This window comes from Erpetoichthys calabaricus, chromosome 12, assembly GCF_900747795.2.
Source record: "Erpetoichthys calabaricus chromosome 12, fErpCal1.3, whole genome shotgun sequence".
NCBI lineage: Eukaryota > Metazoa > Chordata > Cladistia > Polypteriformes > Polypteridae > Erpetoichthys > Erpetoichthys calabaricus.
Window position 1 is genome coordinate 131923788 of NC_041405.2, and position 15360 is coordinate 131939147.

The 15360-nt window shown below is 40.1% G+C and overlaps 1 protein-coding gene across 1 annotated transcript in view; it reads left to right on the forward strand.

Moving 5' to 3' along the window:
* The first annotated feature begins 14157 nt into the window (after window positions 1-14157).
* stk11 (serine/threonine kinase 11) overlaps window positions 14158-15360 on the forward strand; it is an 81125-nt gene continuing 79922 nt past the window's right edge. Inside the window, exon 1 of the mRNA XM_028816232.2 lies at window positions 14158-14544. The gene's annotated coding sequence lies outside the window, so the exon portion shown is untranslated. The remainder of the gene's footprint in view (window positions 14545-15360) is intronic.

The following is a 15360-nucleotide window of genomic DNA, read 5'->3' on the forward strand; positions in this document are numbered from 1 at the left end:
GAATTTACAGCAGGTACTGGATTTCAATCCAGCAAATTTCATAATTAACAGAGTGAAAAGTCAAGCAAAAGGACACCTTTTATTGGCTAACTAAAAAGATTACAATATGCAAGCTTTCGAGGCCACTCAGGCCCCTTCTTCAAGCTTGCATATTGTAATTTTTTAAGTTAGCCAATAAAAGGTGTCCTTTTGCTTGACTTTACATCCATCCATAATGGCTAACATGGTACAATACCCTAGTACTATTAACAGAGTAATTATTGACTTGATTTGTTAGTGAAATATTTTTTGTAATTATTTAGTCCTTCAATGTATTTGTAGTAATGGTTGTGTTTTAGTTGTTCAAATAAAATGGGTCCTGCTGTCCCAGTGAACACTTTTTTTTTAAATGCACAAAATAAGGTACAATGCAATTTATTTAAAGTATCATTTTATCTAGCATTGCAATTTCTCTTATCAAGTTTGAAGTGTGTTTTTAATAAATAGTTTACAGTTGTGCTAGCTTTGTCAAGCACATTATGAACAATTTAAATACAAAATTGTATTCGGGCCCTGGCTTTGTCAGTGTAAGTTTTGCACTTTTCCTGCTATCCACTTGGGCCTTTATTCACTTGAGTATGTTAAATATTTTCTTGATCTGTAAAATATTTGTTTTTAAACAAGCCTAATATTACATTAGGCAGTGTGGCCAAGTAGCAAGGAAATTGTTTTCAGCAACGGTGCAGCTCTATTTTTATATACAGTACTGTTCTTTAAATTCACTAATAATGAACGCATTTATTGGCTGTGCATCATTCTGCTTGTGTATATTAGGGTCTCACTCATACGGATCTCATGTCTTGTGCCTAAGATGGTACTGATTCTTATTCTCAGCACAACACTGTGAAGTATAAGGTGGAGCTACCGTAATAGGAGGTAGAAAGTGATGCACATTGTCAATCTTCAAGGTTGAAATTGGCATGCAAATCATGTTAATCCATATCACACTGAAGGATTTCGTTTCCCTTACTCCCACACCTATTCTAGTGAGTGAGGTGTTAGACTGCAAAGTCCGGAACTGTCAATTCAGTCCCTTCCACTGGCTAATTGTGTAATCCCAATTAAGTCATGGAACCTGAAAGTGGTTTAAATGTAGATGCATTGACATGCTTTTTCTGTGTTTTACCTATGTAGTGTCTTATGACGTTGCTTGCCATACACTATTAAAGTCTTTTTATATTTGTGTATCTGACTGCCATTATAGGTCACGCTGATTCCTTTTTTGTCACAGGTGCTTAACAGAGAACTTTCCCAGAGGTATGTTGCTGTGAAATTAGTAATTGCCTTATATGTAAATTATTTAATGTTCTTTACACATGGTTATCTAGCAGTTCAATTTGTTGCCTTTCAGCCCTAAAAGACTACGTTTGAATCCTGATCCAGTCTATCTCTTTGGGAACACCTGAAGAAACATAAAATGTGAATCCAAGAAAAATGTGCAAATTCCACAATCTATTCCTGCAGTGCAAAGGTGTGCAAGTTACCTGCTTGCTCATTAGGCAACAGTAATGGGCCATCTCGTGTTGATTCCTGCCTTGTGTTTAAAATTACCAAGGATAAGTTCAGATTCTCCACAACCATAAAATTGGAATAAGCACAGAGGGGGAGGGGGATTGTGATCAATTATTTATTGAAAATTTCAAAAATAGTAAACAAAATTGCACACAACATTTGTAACAGAAACCATACCCTCAAAACACCCCGTACTCCCACTCATCTCTGACCACTGAATCAACAGTAGCATTAATGAGCATAAAACCTGGTTTATACTGTGCTTCCTGTGTGTAGCCAGCTCACATGCGGTGATTGACCAAAGCACACTTATACTTGTTATGACCCATTCAATCGACATGTTAATTATTCTCCTAGACAATAAGTGACAGCGTTTGTCAGTGTCGCAAAACTAATAATGCTGCAGCAGAAGATGTGAGACTCTGCTGATGGAATAAGAGGTGTACCTGCTGCCGAGTGTCAGACCAATTGACCAAAAGCAGTAAAGGAAGGGCAAGTGTGATATTTTTCTGCTTGTCACCTTTGCATTTTCGTGACTTGTTGCGCCATATTCAGCCTTTTGTTCATTCTGGTACTCATGTAACCAGCCTCCCCTTGAAATTCACCATTTTGGGTACATGTACATAGAAAGAAAAATTTCTGCACTCAGCGTGTGTGGGGGTGTGTGTCTCCAATCTGCTGTCATTTTTGCCAGATACGTCAAGTGAAAGATACTGAACAAAAGACTTAACACTGAAAATAAAGAGCTAAATTTGCTATTATATATTTAGGAGCTCAGTAATCAATTTGCATGTTGTATTGAGTGCTGTGACAGTGAAGACAGACACACATGCACAGACCACCATAGCTACTGGGCACCACATGTTTGAGAACTGCCTCTGTCTGCTACGCTATCTTTCTGTCATTTTGACTATTGTATCACTATTTGACACAACAACAGTGTGTAAATAAGCATTGTGGACTATGGACACACATCGTGTTAAAACACTGCAGCTATTTTATCTTGGCATGTTTGCATTTCCGATTAGACAGTAATTTTAAATTTCTTCAGTTGTTCGTTTAGACATGCAATCAGAAGGTGGATATTGTGCAGCCTTGCCTGTACATCTATTGGTGTTATTTGGCAGATTTGTGGATTCTGGTGTTTTGAGTATTGAAATGTTCATCTCCTGTGGCTGTTCATTGTCAGCACCGTTAATGATAGTCCTTTCAATGAAGCGTGACACACCGTTCACTTCAAATGCATATTTTGCAGCTTATGTTTTCAGGAATATACCTGCCCATTCTTTCAAGCATACTTCGACTCCTACACTATCACCGTAACTTTGAAGAACAGAGACCACACACAGCACCTGCCACAACATATCGTTCACGTTTATATTACGTCCATTGATGCCATCGAATGCCAATGTATAATTTTCCCTTGCATTAGGTTATATGTACAGTATATTGTTTTACAACCGGATATGTGTATTTTTAAAACTTGCAATGTGCTTTCTGCACATGTGACACATATTTATATTTCTAATAGGGTTTTTAGGAGACGTTTTGACTGTAAACGGTTCATCATTAACTGAAGCTTGCTGTCTGTTGGACCATGTTAACAAGAGATAGCTGATCTTTGCAGTTCAAAATCACCTCCCCTACTTTAAGCACCAGCTTCATGAGGCGTTGAATTGGTTTAGAAATGTCACACTCAGTGAGCCATCTAATAATCCCCCTCCATTTTAAGCAAAATTCACTCATGGTTGTCTCCAGATGTACCGTATATATTATACATCTGGCTTCAACGAGACTAGTGATATTCTCAAAGAATTTCCACAATGAAGAAAGAATATGCTTAGCAACAGGACTGCCTAAACAAATAAGGTTCTTCCGGTAAGAGGTGAGGTGCAAGGGAAACAGATATAAAAGAATTAGTAGGTGCAAGGGAAACAAATGTAAAAGAATTAGTGTTTCAGGTAATAGTGGAATATCAACAGACAGGAAAGAAGACAAGGAGAAAGATACAAAGGTCCAAAAGGAGTAAACAGAAGTGCAGAAACAAACCATGTCCTGGGACGCCCAATGTGCAAAAGTAACAGAAGTTTGGGTTCAAGACCCATCAGGTGACGCTTATGGGATATTCACTGAACAAATTTGAATTAGGTTTGTTGATAATTAGGATTTTGGGAACAGTGTTTAACATCATGGAATATAGTCACTCGGGCAGGAGAAGGAGAGACGTCTTTAATCGAAGCTGAACTTAAGGGGAGATGTTCATAAGTTTTGTTACACAATACAATATGGAGGATGGAAAGCTTTAGTAAATAGAGGAATTGGTGTGTTCAGAGAAAGATTAATTACGTGTCAATGAAAGTTTACTATTTCTGTTATTTAAATCACAGTGGTGATTTCTTTGCTCCCCTCTGCTCTTTTAGGTGTTTACCTTTTAGATGGACTCTAGAACTGTCAGGAAGAGGAAAAGTGAGTTTTAGAACAAATACATGTAAGAGTCAGCAGAAGTAAAGCCTGCAACAAAGTTCTATGGAGCCAAAGCTGGTAGGCTGGTTTCACTGTGGTTGCTCAGTCAAATGTGGTCATTACAGGAAGTGCCAGGCAAGAAAAGGTATAGGAGTAATGCTGGGAATTGCCTACAAGCACTGAAAGTATTCTCAGGAATACAAACGATGTTTTGACAGTATATAATGGGGACCTGTCTACCATTGGTGGCAGTCAAAAAGCAGAGTCTGAGAAGCAGGCTTTACAGGAACACAATCAAGAGAGGAAGTGCCGGCCAACACAGGTTGAGACACACAAAGATATTGAAGAAAGATGTAGGATGAATGCTAAGGGTACACATAAGGCAAGAGATATCAAACATTTTTACAATTTTTCTATTACTGTCCTTTGACAGTTAGTGTAGCTAGTATATAAACAGTGTCACACATGTGCGAGTAGGAGGCAGCTAAAGGGCCTGAGTAATTGCAATACCACTTCCGACCAGGGGGCGGCGGAGTGTGCTGACTGTCTTTCTCAGTTACTTGCAGTCCGTTCCCAGTAAATTCCACCAGGTTCCGGCACCCTCGATGACATCACTTCCAGGTCCGGCCCTAGAAATGACGTCACTTCCGGTCCCGACAACATCACTTACAGTTCCCATCCTAAAGATGACATCACTTCCTGACCGGGCCTTTAATGTCATGTCTTTGATCAGTTCTGTTTTGGACTCAGTCTTGTGAACATCTCTGTTCAATTATTTCAATTTTAGCATCCAGGATACAATATACGGGAGCCTGCCCCAAACCTTTATCATGTCGTTTGGCATTTCTTGTCACAACAGACTATGTACATATATCATGGTTCCAATAGGAAGAAGTCTGTGTCCAAGATTTAAATATTGAGAATTTCATTGTAGACCATACTGTTTTCTCCACCATGTTTATATATTTGGATCATGTTTCATTCAGAGTAGAGTAAGTAGCTCAAAATACTCCTAAGTGAAACAATGGGCTGCTCAAGGATATTGTTGTGGCTCTGAAACTTTGATGTGGCTTCTTTTGTCTTCAAATTGGTTCAAAGGCCTGGCCTGTGTATAAAATACATCTTCCTGCCAAGTCATCTTGACACAGAGTGTGAGGAAGAGTCCACCAACAAAGCTTGATGTGGTCAATCATCAACATTGCACATGTAAGTCCACATCAACATGGTGAATACCTTCATCAGAGATTATTTTGTCCACTGTTACTGCACATTTGGATATTATCTATGGATCTGCACACGCTATACTGCATGATGACTTAGGGTACTGTAACGTTTGTGCATCTGCTTACTGCTTATTGATCTGCTCAAGCCAACATCCTTCAGCTAATTTCAACAGGTTTCATTCTCTCTGCCCAAAGAAATCTCACTATGACACGTTTTTCAACAATGGTACAGTCTCAGCGGATATTCCATGTTCATTTGACCATGGTTTCATCTAGATTAATGGAAAACTTCTGTGCTGTGCCCATAAGCCATTGCAAATGTGTCATACTGTGTCAGATTCTATCTATTGTGATTACCTCATAATTTTCTAATTGCCTTTACTTTTTGATTTACCCTTGTACTTTTTATTTCCTGAGTAGTAGCAAACTCCATATAGAAACAAAAAAGGGGGTTAAATGTCACAATATCAATTATAGAAAGGAAGTGACCTCTCATTGAGAAATCGTTTATGATGAAATCACTATTAGTCAGGACGTTTCCCTTAGACTAAAGCTGAGGGTTAGAGGTTTGTACAGCAGCCTCTTTAATATCTTCCTGCTGACACATAGGCTTCTGGAAAGGAATCTTACTTAAGAATGTTATACAGTTGGTATGGAGAAGCCTTTGGCTGTCACTCAGCCATAGTGACCTCTGTACCTTTAGATTCAATGGATAACTTGAGGCCACCTCATAAGGCATCATCTGCCTTTATAACGCTGCTCTCTTGAGTACACTGAGATTTCATTTCCATTGTCCTGGAAGGCAATTAACCAAACCTCTGTAACTAAAAAAATAAGACATTCTGGGATCTTTTTTTACTTCACTAATTTAAAAAGAGTTTAATGTGACTGTTGTTCATTTGTCTGAACCTTCACAAATTCCAAGCAGTATAGTAAGAGGAGCAACAACAGCTGTGTGTTCAACTTCAGCGTTTGACAGGTCAAGCAATGCCACATCACATGAAAGGCTAGGGACAGAGTTGAAAAATGAGGTTACTAGTTTCGGTATGAATAAGTGGTTGAGCGAGGTGAGGAACTTCAAAGACACACTGGGAGCTATTTGCTGAACTTAGAACATTACAACAATCTACACAAGAACAGGCCATTCAAACCAACAAAGCTTACCAATCCTATACACTTATTTCTTCCAAAATAACATGAAACCTAGTTTTGAAAGTCACAAAAGTCCTACTGTCTACCATACTACTTGGTAACTTATGCCACGTGTCTATGGTTGTCTGTTTAAAGAAAAACTTCCTAATGTTTGTGAAATTCACCCTTAACAAGTTTCCAGCTGTGTCCCCATGTGCTTGATGAACTCATTTTAAAGTAACAGTCTTGATCCACTAGACTAATTCCCTTCATAATTTTAAACACATCAGTCATGTCTCCTGTTAATTTTCTTTTGCTTAAACTGAAAAGGCTCAACTCTTTTAATCTTTCCTCATAACTCATCCCCTGTAGTTCTGGAATCAGCCTAATCATTCTTCTCTGGATGCTGTTATGTAAACAGCACACAGGAATCCAGATGAGGCCTTGCCAGTGTGTTATAAAGCTTGAGCAGAACCTCCTTGGACTTGTACTCCACACATCAAGGCGCTATATAACCTGACATTCTGTTAGCCTTCCTAATGGCTTCTGAACACTGATGGGAACTCAATAGCGTAGAGTCCACAACAAATCAATTGGAGTACCACAGCAAAGGGTCTAAATACTTAAATGATGGAGATATTTGTTTTTAATTTTTAATAAATTTGTAAACCTTTCTGAAAACATGTTTTCACTTTGTTATTATGGGTTATTGAGTGCAGGTAAAAATACTAAATTTGTCCATTTAAAATTAAATCTACAACACAATAAAGTGTGCACAAAGTAAAGGGGCCAGAATATTTTCTGAATCCATTGTAAGATTGATTTTTTCCATATCTTTAAATGCTTGCCTCCATTTTGTTAATTTTGGTTCAAACTCACTTTTTATGGCTTGATTGCTCTAATAATTATATGAACTAGCTGTGTAAGCCCGTGCTGTAAAAAGCCCGGGGTCCCAGAGACTATTGAAATTGTCAGAAAAAGAATTGAAATAGAGATGTCAGGTAATTGAAAGGAACTACTCTGGGCATCTCCCTCCTAGGAGGATTCAATTTACTGATGTGCTCACATCACTTGTGTATTAGCAGCTAAACAACTTTGTCTTACTTCAGAGGTTTTGTTTTGCCATTGTCCTCCCCTGGATTCTGTATTAACGAGCAGGAGGAAAAGTAAAAGGGATACCGTTTTGCCAATGCGCTCGCTTCTCTTCTGTATTAGCAGCTAAGTGAGTGACACACACACTTCCACGCAGAGACGTTTATATACAAGATACTTATAGTTAATGTTGAGCAGGGCAGATAGAGGTGCAAATGGCACTCAACACTGTTATCCAGTTGTGGACAATACAGAAAACTGTAACTTAATTAACCTGAACCTTAAAAAAATAACAAAACATTTAACAGCAAGATAAAATGAATTATTTCATCCCTGCCTAACACACATAAATTCTTGCTTTATCCAGTAATGATTTAGCATTACCAGTTTGTATTTGTTTAGGATTGACTCAGGAAAACAAAGAAACTGGAAAGTAACTACTTGCTTTATGAATTTATGAGTCTAACTGAAAGGAGAAACTGGTTTGAGTAAAAACCTGCAGCCACAGGAGGGTCTTGGGATGAACTTGAAAACCCCTGTTGTAAAAGGGGATGAGACTCCGAGATACATTGAAGATCATTGGCTCCTTTCTGAGGTGACAGCAGGCAAAAAGAAGTGGGGTTGAGGGGGAGTCATTCATTCATCTGGAAGTTGAGGAACTCAAAAACATGCAGAGGCCATGGGATCATAAAGCAGAGGAGGTCCAACAAAACAGCACTTTAGTGGTCTGAAGAGATCTGACTTCTGAACTCACTGAGGATCATTTATGGAAATGAGACATTTAAGGAGTGTCCTACGGTGGGCTGGCACCCTGCCCAGGGATTGGTTCCTGCCTTGTGCCCTGTGTTGGCTGGGATTGGCTCCAGCAGACCCCCGTGACCCTGTGTTCGGATTCAGCGGGTTGGAAAATGGATGGATGGATGGACATTTAAGGAAATGTTATTTAATGAGAAGAGAAGCAGGCTCCAAGACATACTGTGCTTATTTTAAAGTATGAAGAATATGAGTTTGCAACGTATTGAGAGTCTTCCATATACTGGTAAGTGAGGGCACTCAGGGATACTATCAAGACAACTGACTGTGCTAGGAAAGGATGGCACCCATAATGCCATTTTTAAACAAAATGGATAAGTCAGAAGGGGACATGCTTTTGGAACAGGAAGAAAAGATGATGACTTAAGTATTATACATTACTGTATGTGCCAGTAAATAAGTTGGGTAGTGAGATGAATGAGCAGGGATTTGAACCTCCATAATTGCCTCACTATATAATTTCAGACAGTCAACCTGGCAGTCTAGTTGTAGAATTATGGAAATATATGCACCGTTGTGAATCCTGACTATAGAATCAGCTACCTAAATAAATATAAGTGGTTGTCATAATTATGTCTGTCATGTCTACTGACTTTAACTAGTGTTCTCTGACCTCACAACAGATAGGAGAGGCCATGTCATTGCAATTTAATTCCAGCCTTGGACCAGCTCTGATAGCTCAGACATCATCACCCCACCATTGTGGACCAGCTGGACTTCTCTTTTATGCAACAACTGTAATTTTACAGTGGTTTGTTTATGTGCAATATTTTGGTATAGTGTTATTTTTTTGTATAGCATTTTTCAGCTTTTTTCTTTTACCCACTATACCAAGCAATGTTTTGTGTTTTGTAGTGCATTTGCATATTCTGAAGTTCAGAATGTTATATAAATATAAATTGTAATGGCATAACAAAGGGAATATTATACTTTTAATATGATCTTCCCAGTGTTAGAGCACATGTACAGTTTTGAATCCAAAGTACCTTTTTATGGTATTGTGAACCATTATTACCATTATATTACCTGTAGTTACATGTTCTGCATGCTTGTTCAATTTCATTTTTGTCTCCCACTGATAGGCACAGAGAAATATGTGTAGTGGAAATGCTGAATTTCATTACACTAGCATTGTCCTAGCGGCACCATTCCTTCACAGCTTCAGAAGATTGTGTATGAATTATGGCTCAGTCAATGCCACTTTACAGACTGCACACTGTTCTTGTGTCCATGCTGGTTGTCTTCAGGGGCTCTGCCTATCCTCCCACATCTCAAAGGTGTGTATAAGGTAGGTTAACTGGTCAATTTAATCTTGCCCTGTATGGTGGGGGTGGTTCTTTATTGTTATGGATTCTCACCCTACTCATTGGTTTCTTTTCTGCCTTTCACGTTAACTGGTCAATTTAATCTTGCCCTGTATGGTGCGGGTGGTTCTTTATTGTTATGGATTCTCACCCTACTCATTGGTTTCTTTTCTACCTTTCACATGACCTGGAAATCATACAGCCCATAACCCATTCCTATATAATCCACACGTCTTGCTGCCACATTCCTACCGCTAGACTTTCTGGTTGCTCCTTGACCCTCGCTCTCACTTCCTCTTGTATTAGTTGCTGCCTGTGGCTCTGTTATAGACAGTTGTTGGAATGCACCCAAGCCCTGCCCGACCAGATGCCGCTGTCCACACCAGAATGCTGTGCCATAGCCTTGTCTCCACTAGGTCTGCTGCATCATTTTCTCTCCACAGAAACCTCTACTGCCCATTTTTTCTGGCACAACTCTGTCTCTGCTTGAGTGAAACAAGGACATTTGGCAGGCATTGGTAATGACCCTGTTCTGCTCATTAATAGAGAAGACCTACTGCACTTTTGCATCCTTCTACTAACTGTATTAGCTATATACACTTAAAGACCAAATTATTAGGAACACCAGCACACCTGCTTGTCAATGCAATTATTTATTCAGCCAATCAAGGGGCAGCAGCTCAATGCATAAAATCATGCAGATAGAGGTCAGGAGCTTCAGTTAATGTTCACATCAAACACCGAAATGAGGACAAATGTGATCTCATTGGGATTAATAAAGTATCTATCTATCTATCTATCTCTGTGATTTCATCCGTGGCATGATTGTTGATGCGAAATGGACTGGTTTGATTATTTCTGTAACTGTTGGTCTCCTGAGACTTTCACACACAACAGTCTCTTGAGTTTATTCAGAATGATAACAAAAGTAAAAAACATCCAGTGAACGGTGGTTCTGTAGAATGAAATGCCTTGTTGATGAGAGGGGGCAGAGGAGAATGGCCAGACTGGTCTGAGCTGACAGAAAGGCTATGGTAACTCAAAGTGCATTTATTCAAAATTAACAAAGCAGTGTCCAAAAAGTGCAGTACCTTCATCTTCCATAACTCCCATAAAATCAATAGTACTTATAGTAAGGAAGTTAGAATCCAGTTAAACCCAAGGATAAAATCACATATAGTCCACTAACTGGCTTCCATCCTACTCACCTCTTTCACCATCCACTGGGACACACGCTGAGCCCAGCTCACTCGTCCTGCCACCGATCAACCCTTGCTCTGCGACTCTACAATTCTGATCTTCCCCTGGACCGCCATTCCTTTTGCTCCCTAACCGCTTCACCTTCTCTTGATTGCATTGGCCTGACTGTCTAACAATGAGTTCAGTGTTCTTCAGTGGCCTTCCCAGATGCTGGATCTGAATCCAACAGAATAGTGGATCTCAACCTGGGGGCTGAACTCATTGTCACACTCATGAAACCAATTGAAGATGACTTTTGCTTTGTGTCATGGTGAATTATCATGGTGGAAGTAGCCATTAGAAGATGGGTAAATTGTGGCCATGAAGGGAAGCAACAATACTTAGACAGGCCACGGCATTCAAGTAATGATTGATTAGTATTATTGGATTTTAACTTTAACTGGGTCTCACATGAATCTTGCTTTCTGGAACAGACCCCTGACCATCAATGGGTGACAAATCCTTCAGCGCTACTGCACTTAGACTTTGGAGTGGCCTCTCTAAATTAATTAAATCTATGAAACAAACATTAAAGGGGGTCTTTGAGAAAAATGACAGTCATTGCATGCTTATGTAACACATTGTGAATATTAATGAAGCAGTTCTCTTTAAAAAGACGTGCTTGGCACCACCATTGTACCTTAATTTTGAGCAGTTTAAGTATTTTGCTGCAAGTTTTGGCTGGAATTACACTGGAAGACATTCACACCAGCATTTAAAATTTGTCTCAAGTGTCCACTTGCACCGCATACTGTAGCACCAACCTGTAGTTAGAACGGGAATGGTTCTGTTCGCAATGACTCAACAAAAAAAGTGAAATAAAGGTATTTTAGTATGACAGCAAAGACATGACAGGCTCACAAAGGTGATGGTAGACTGACTTTACATGTGCCGCTGCCACCATTTTGCTCACTTTTTAAAGCTGCACAGGTGTCGCGGCTGACTACCGGTCCTCCCATGGCTTACCTGACTGCATTTACTTACCCGCATGATGCCATTGTGTTTTCTGCTGATTCAATTGTTGTATGTGGTGAGAAAATACACTTGCATTTCCACTTGTGTTAAATGTGGTTAGCTGCTAATAGAAAGGCTCCAGTGATGAATCCAGAGGATAACAAAGTTGCTACTATAATTAAATTATGGAAAAAAGTCTGCAACAAATTATTCTCAATTTTAAAATGACTTTTTATGTTTTATTTTCAGGAATACATCATCATTTTATGCATAATTTTAAAAAGTAATACTTAATCCAAAGTGAGCAACTTTTGTCATCAAAAATACCTGCACTGACAAATTCTATGTTTTGGGTTTAGTCAGTCAGTCAGTGTCTAACACACTATATCCTAACACAGGGTCACGGGGGTCTGCTGGAGCCAATCCCTGCCAACACAGGGCGCAAGTCAGGAACAAACCCCCGGGCATGGCGCCAGCCCACCGCAGGGCACACACACACACTCACACACCAAGTACACACTGGGGACAATTTAGGATTGCCAATGTACCTAAGGGCATGTCTTTGGACTGTGGGAGGAAACCAGAGCACCCGGAGGAAACCCACGCAGACACGGGGAGAACATGCAAACTCCACACAGGGAAGACCCGGGCAAGCGAACCCAAGTCTCCTTACTGTGAAGCAGCAGTGCTATCACTGTGCTGCCCGTTTTGGGTTTATTTATTCCTAAAATAAATGCCAACTCATCTTATGTTATAATTTGGAAGTCCAGGCACTTTTATTTAACAAATACATGGGCTTTTTTTAATGACTTATTAATTTTGTATGCTTTAATGCTTTTGTCTGGGTGATGCAGAGACAACAATCTGGTTCTCAGCACCACCAAAACCATAGAGCTGATCATCGACTTTAAGAGGAAAAAAAATTAAAATCTGTGGCTTTGCATTGGTGGGGATTGTGTGGAGAAGAGCTTGAACTTCTGGTTCCTGGGTGTGCACATACAGGAGGACCTGAACTGGAGCAGCAGCACCACAGAGCTGGCAACAAAGGCACAGCAGAGACTTTAATTCTTGAGGGTCCTCAGGAAGAACATTTAACCCATAAACTGCTCATGTCCTTCTACTGTTGCTCTATAGAGAGCATAGTGACTTATTGCATCTGTGTGTGGTTTGCCAGCTGCACAGCACAAGCGAGGAAATCACTCCAGAGAGTCGTTACCACTGCCTAGTAGCTCATTCGATGCTCTCTCCCATCCTTGGAAGGTCTTTACATTTCTTACTGCCTGAAAAAGGCCCAGAGCGAAACTAAAGATCCATCCCACCCAGGCCACTCTGTTTCAACTGCTCCCCTCGGGTGGATGCTTCAAGACAATAAAACATGAACACAGATTAAAAAGTAATTTTTATCAAAAGGCCGTGACTACACTAAATGACTGCGAAACCTTAAAGGGAACAAATTAGGCAATGAATACCTGCAGAATGTGAAAAATAACGTTGTGTAGTATGATGTTTGTTTTGCTTTTCCACTTTTAGAATCCCTTTTATAAACCTTCATATTTATATGTTTTTGTAATTTTATCATTTTTTGCTGTTTTGCACTGATAGGATGGTATCCAATTCCGTTGTACTTGTGCAATGACAACAAAGATATTTATTTATTCATCCAAAAAATACAGACAGTGTAATGGTACTAGCGGCAAATATGATTTTGTTAATAAATTCAAATAAATTAATTCAAATAAATTAAAAAACAAGCACCCATGTCAAGACTGCAGCAAAAGTACAAGAAGGTAAAAATCACGACTTTTTGGGGAGGATTTCACATATTCCTCGTAGGTAACCGAAAGACCTTTGAGAAATAAAGGTTGAAAACCACTGCAACTGAACACCTTTAGGATGGGGCAGAAAAGGAAATTCGCAATACCAATGTGCAGTTAACAAATCTGGCCAAACTGCGCGCTGAAATTATGTCAACATAGACCAAAAGCTCAAAGGAATGTTTCCAAAATCTATTGGAATCATTGCCACGAAAAACTGAGGCAATTCTGAGAGCAGAACGTCCATAACCCAGTATTGGTCTAGCTTTCATAATAACTTGTTCACTGAGTGTATATTACATAAAATAATGTCGAACCGCTAGTACATACGCATTCAGTTTGGGAACGTTTACCTCAACATATTAAAGACAGCTTAAGTTACAGAATTTCGCCGGCATGCGCTAACATGATGATTGACAGATGACCTCATCCAATTATGATTCATATGTTCCACTTGTGTCCCGCCCACTCACTCGGAACAGCCCTCACTGACAGACAGACGGGACACCCACTCAGCGCACACGCCTGCTACTGCTTCCGGTCCCATGCGCGGCCGCTTATTTTTGCCATCGGAGTCCTTAGAGGGAGCGAGCGAGTGAGAGAGCGAGGCAGCGTGAGCGTAAACCGTGAGGCGTAATGGGGGGGCGGGGGGCAGGTAAACAAGATGGCGGTGCCGTGACAGCGGTTCTTCGGCGTCAGGAGAGTGGGTTCCCCCATCTCACACGGGCAGCGTAGAGCGCCTGAGGCGCCTTCTTGAAAAAAGTACAGCCAGTCGTACCTGCAGGACTTGGAGGATAGGTAGGCGTGGAGGGGAATAGCAGCGGCCTTGACGGGCTGCGAAGTAAAACCGGGCATCTCCAAGCTGCAGCTGCCCGTTTCCTCCCGGCTTGAACCCCGGGTGTCGTGGTTAGGGGGTTCCCTGGCCAGGAGCCCAGGGAGACTCTGCAGCCCGCGAAACAGGTACGCATTACCTTTTTTTTCTGTATTTTAAAGGCAGTTTGCGCAGTGAAAAGGCTTGGAAGCGCGATGTGGATATATCTCGGTTAGCAACGATAGTTATTTAAGAATACACATTCTAACACGTTTCTTTAATAAAGTTCACGGTAAAGTGGAGGAGGATGGACATGTTGTGCTAACGAATGCATTGTCTGTGGGTACTTGCACACGATGAGGGCGTTCTCCAGCATAAGACGGTGTTTGTTTATGATAATGGTATAAAAACGCTTTGCAGAATGTTTCTTGACCTGGGCAAGGTGTACTGCTTGTTTTGTGTTTGTGCTGCATTGTGTTATTTATCTTACTTTTGGCGCGTTTATCGTCTTTCTTATCTGGCTTTTAAAATGTTTAGCTAATGGATGGGGGGAGGTGCTTTTTGCACCATTTTTTTAAAATGCTGTGTTCTTTTTCTTCCTGACACAGCCGAACATGATATAGTGCCTTTTGTAACGAGCTGAATCCAAACTGTGCAAAAGCAGTAGGCGCAATTATAAAAACAAAAGAATAAAACAGAAGGCATTCCTTATTGGTGGTATATTGTTACAATTGCAGGTGACAAAGTCCAAGTAAAGTGCATTCAATATTTATTATTGTACTGGGCTGGTAAAGTTTAGGGTGGATGAAGACTTAGTGTTAATGCAGAAGCACTGTTTTTCACTGTCTTGTTGATATAAATTCTTGCGTTTTGAAAATTATTTGCGTAAGCCACAGGTGGTGTTATGCTTTTGATTAGCACCATGCACTGGATTTGTCAAGTCAAATTTATATAGCACTTTTAAA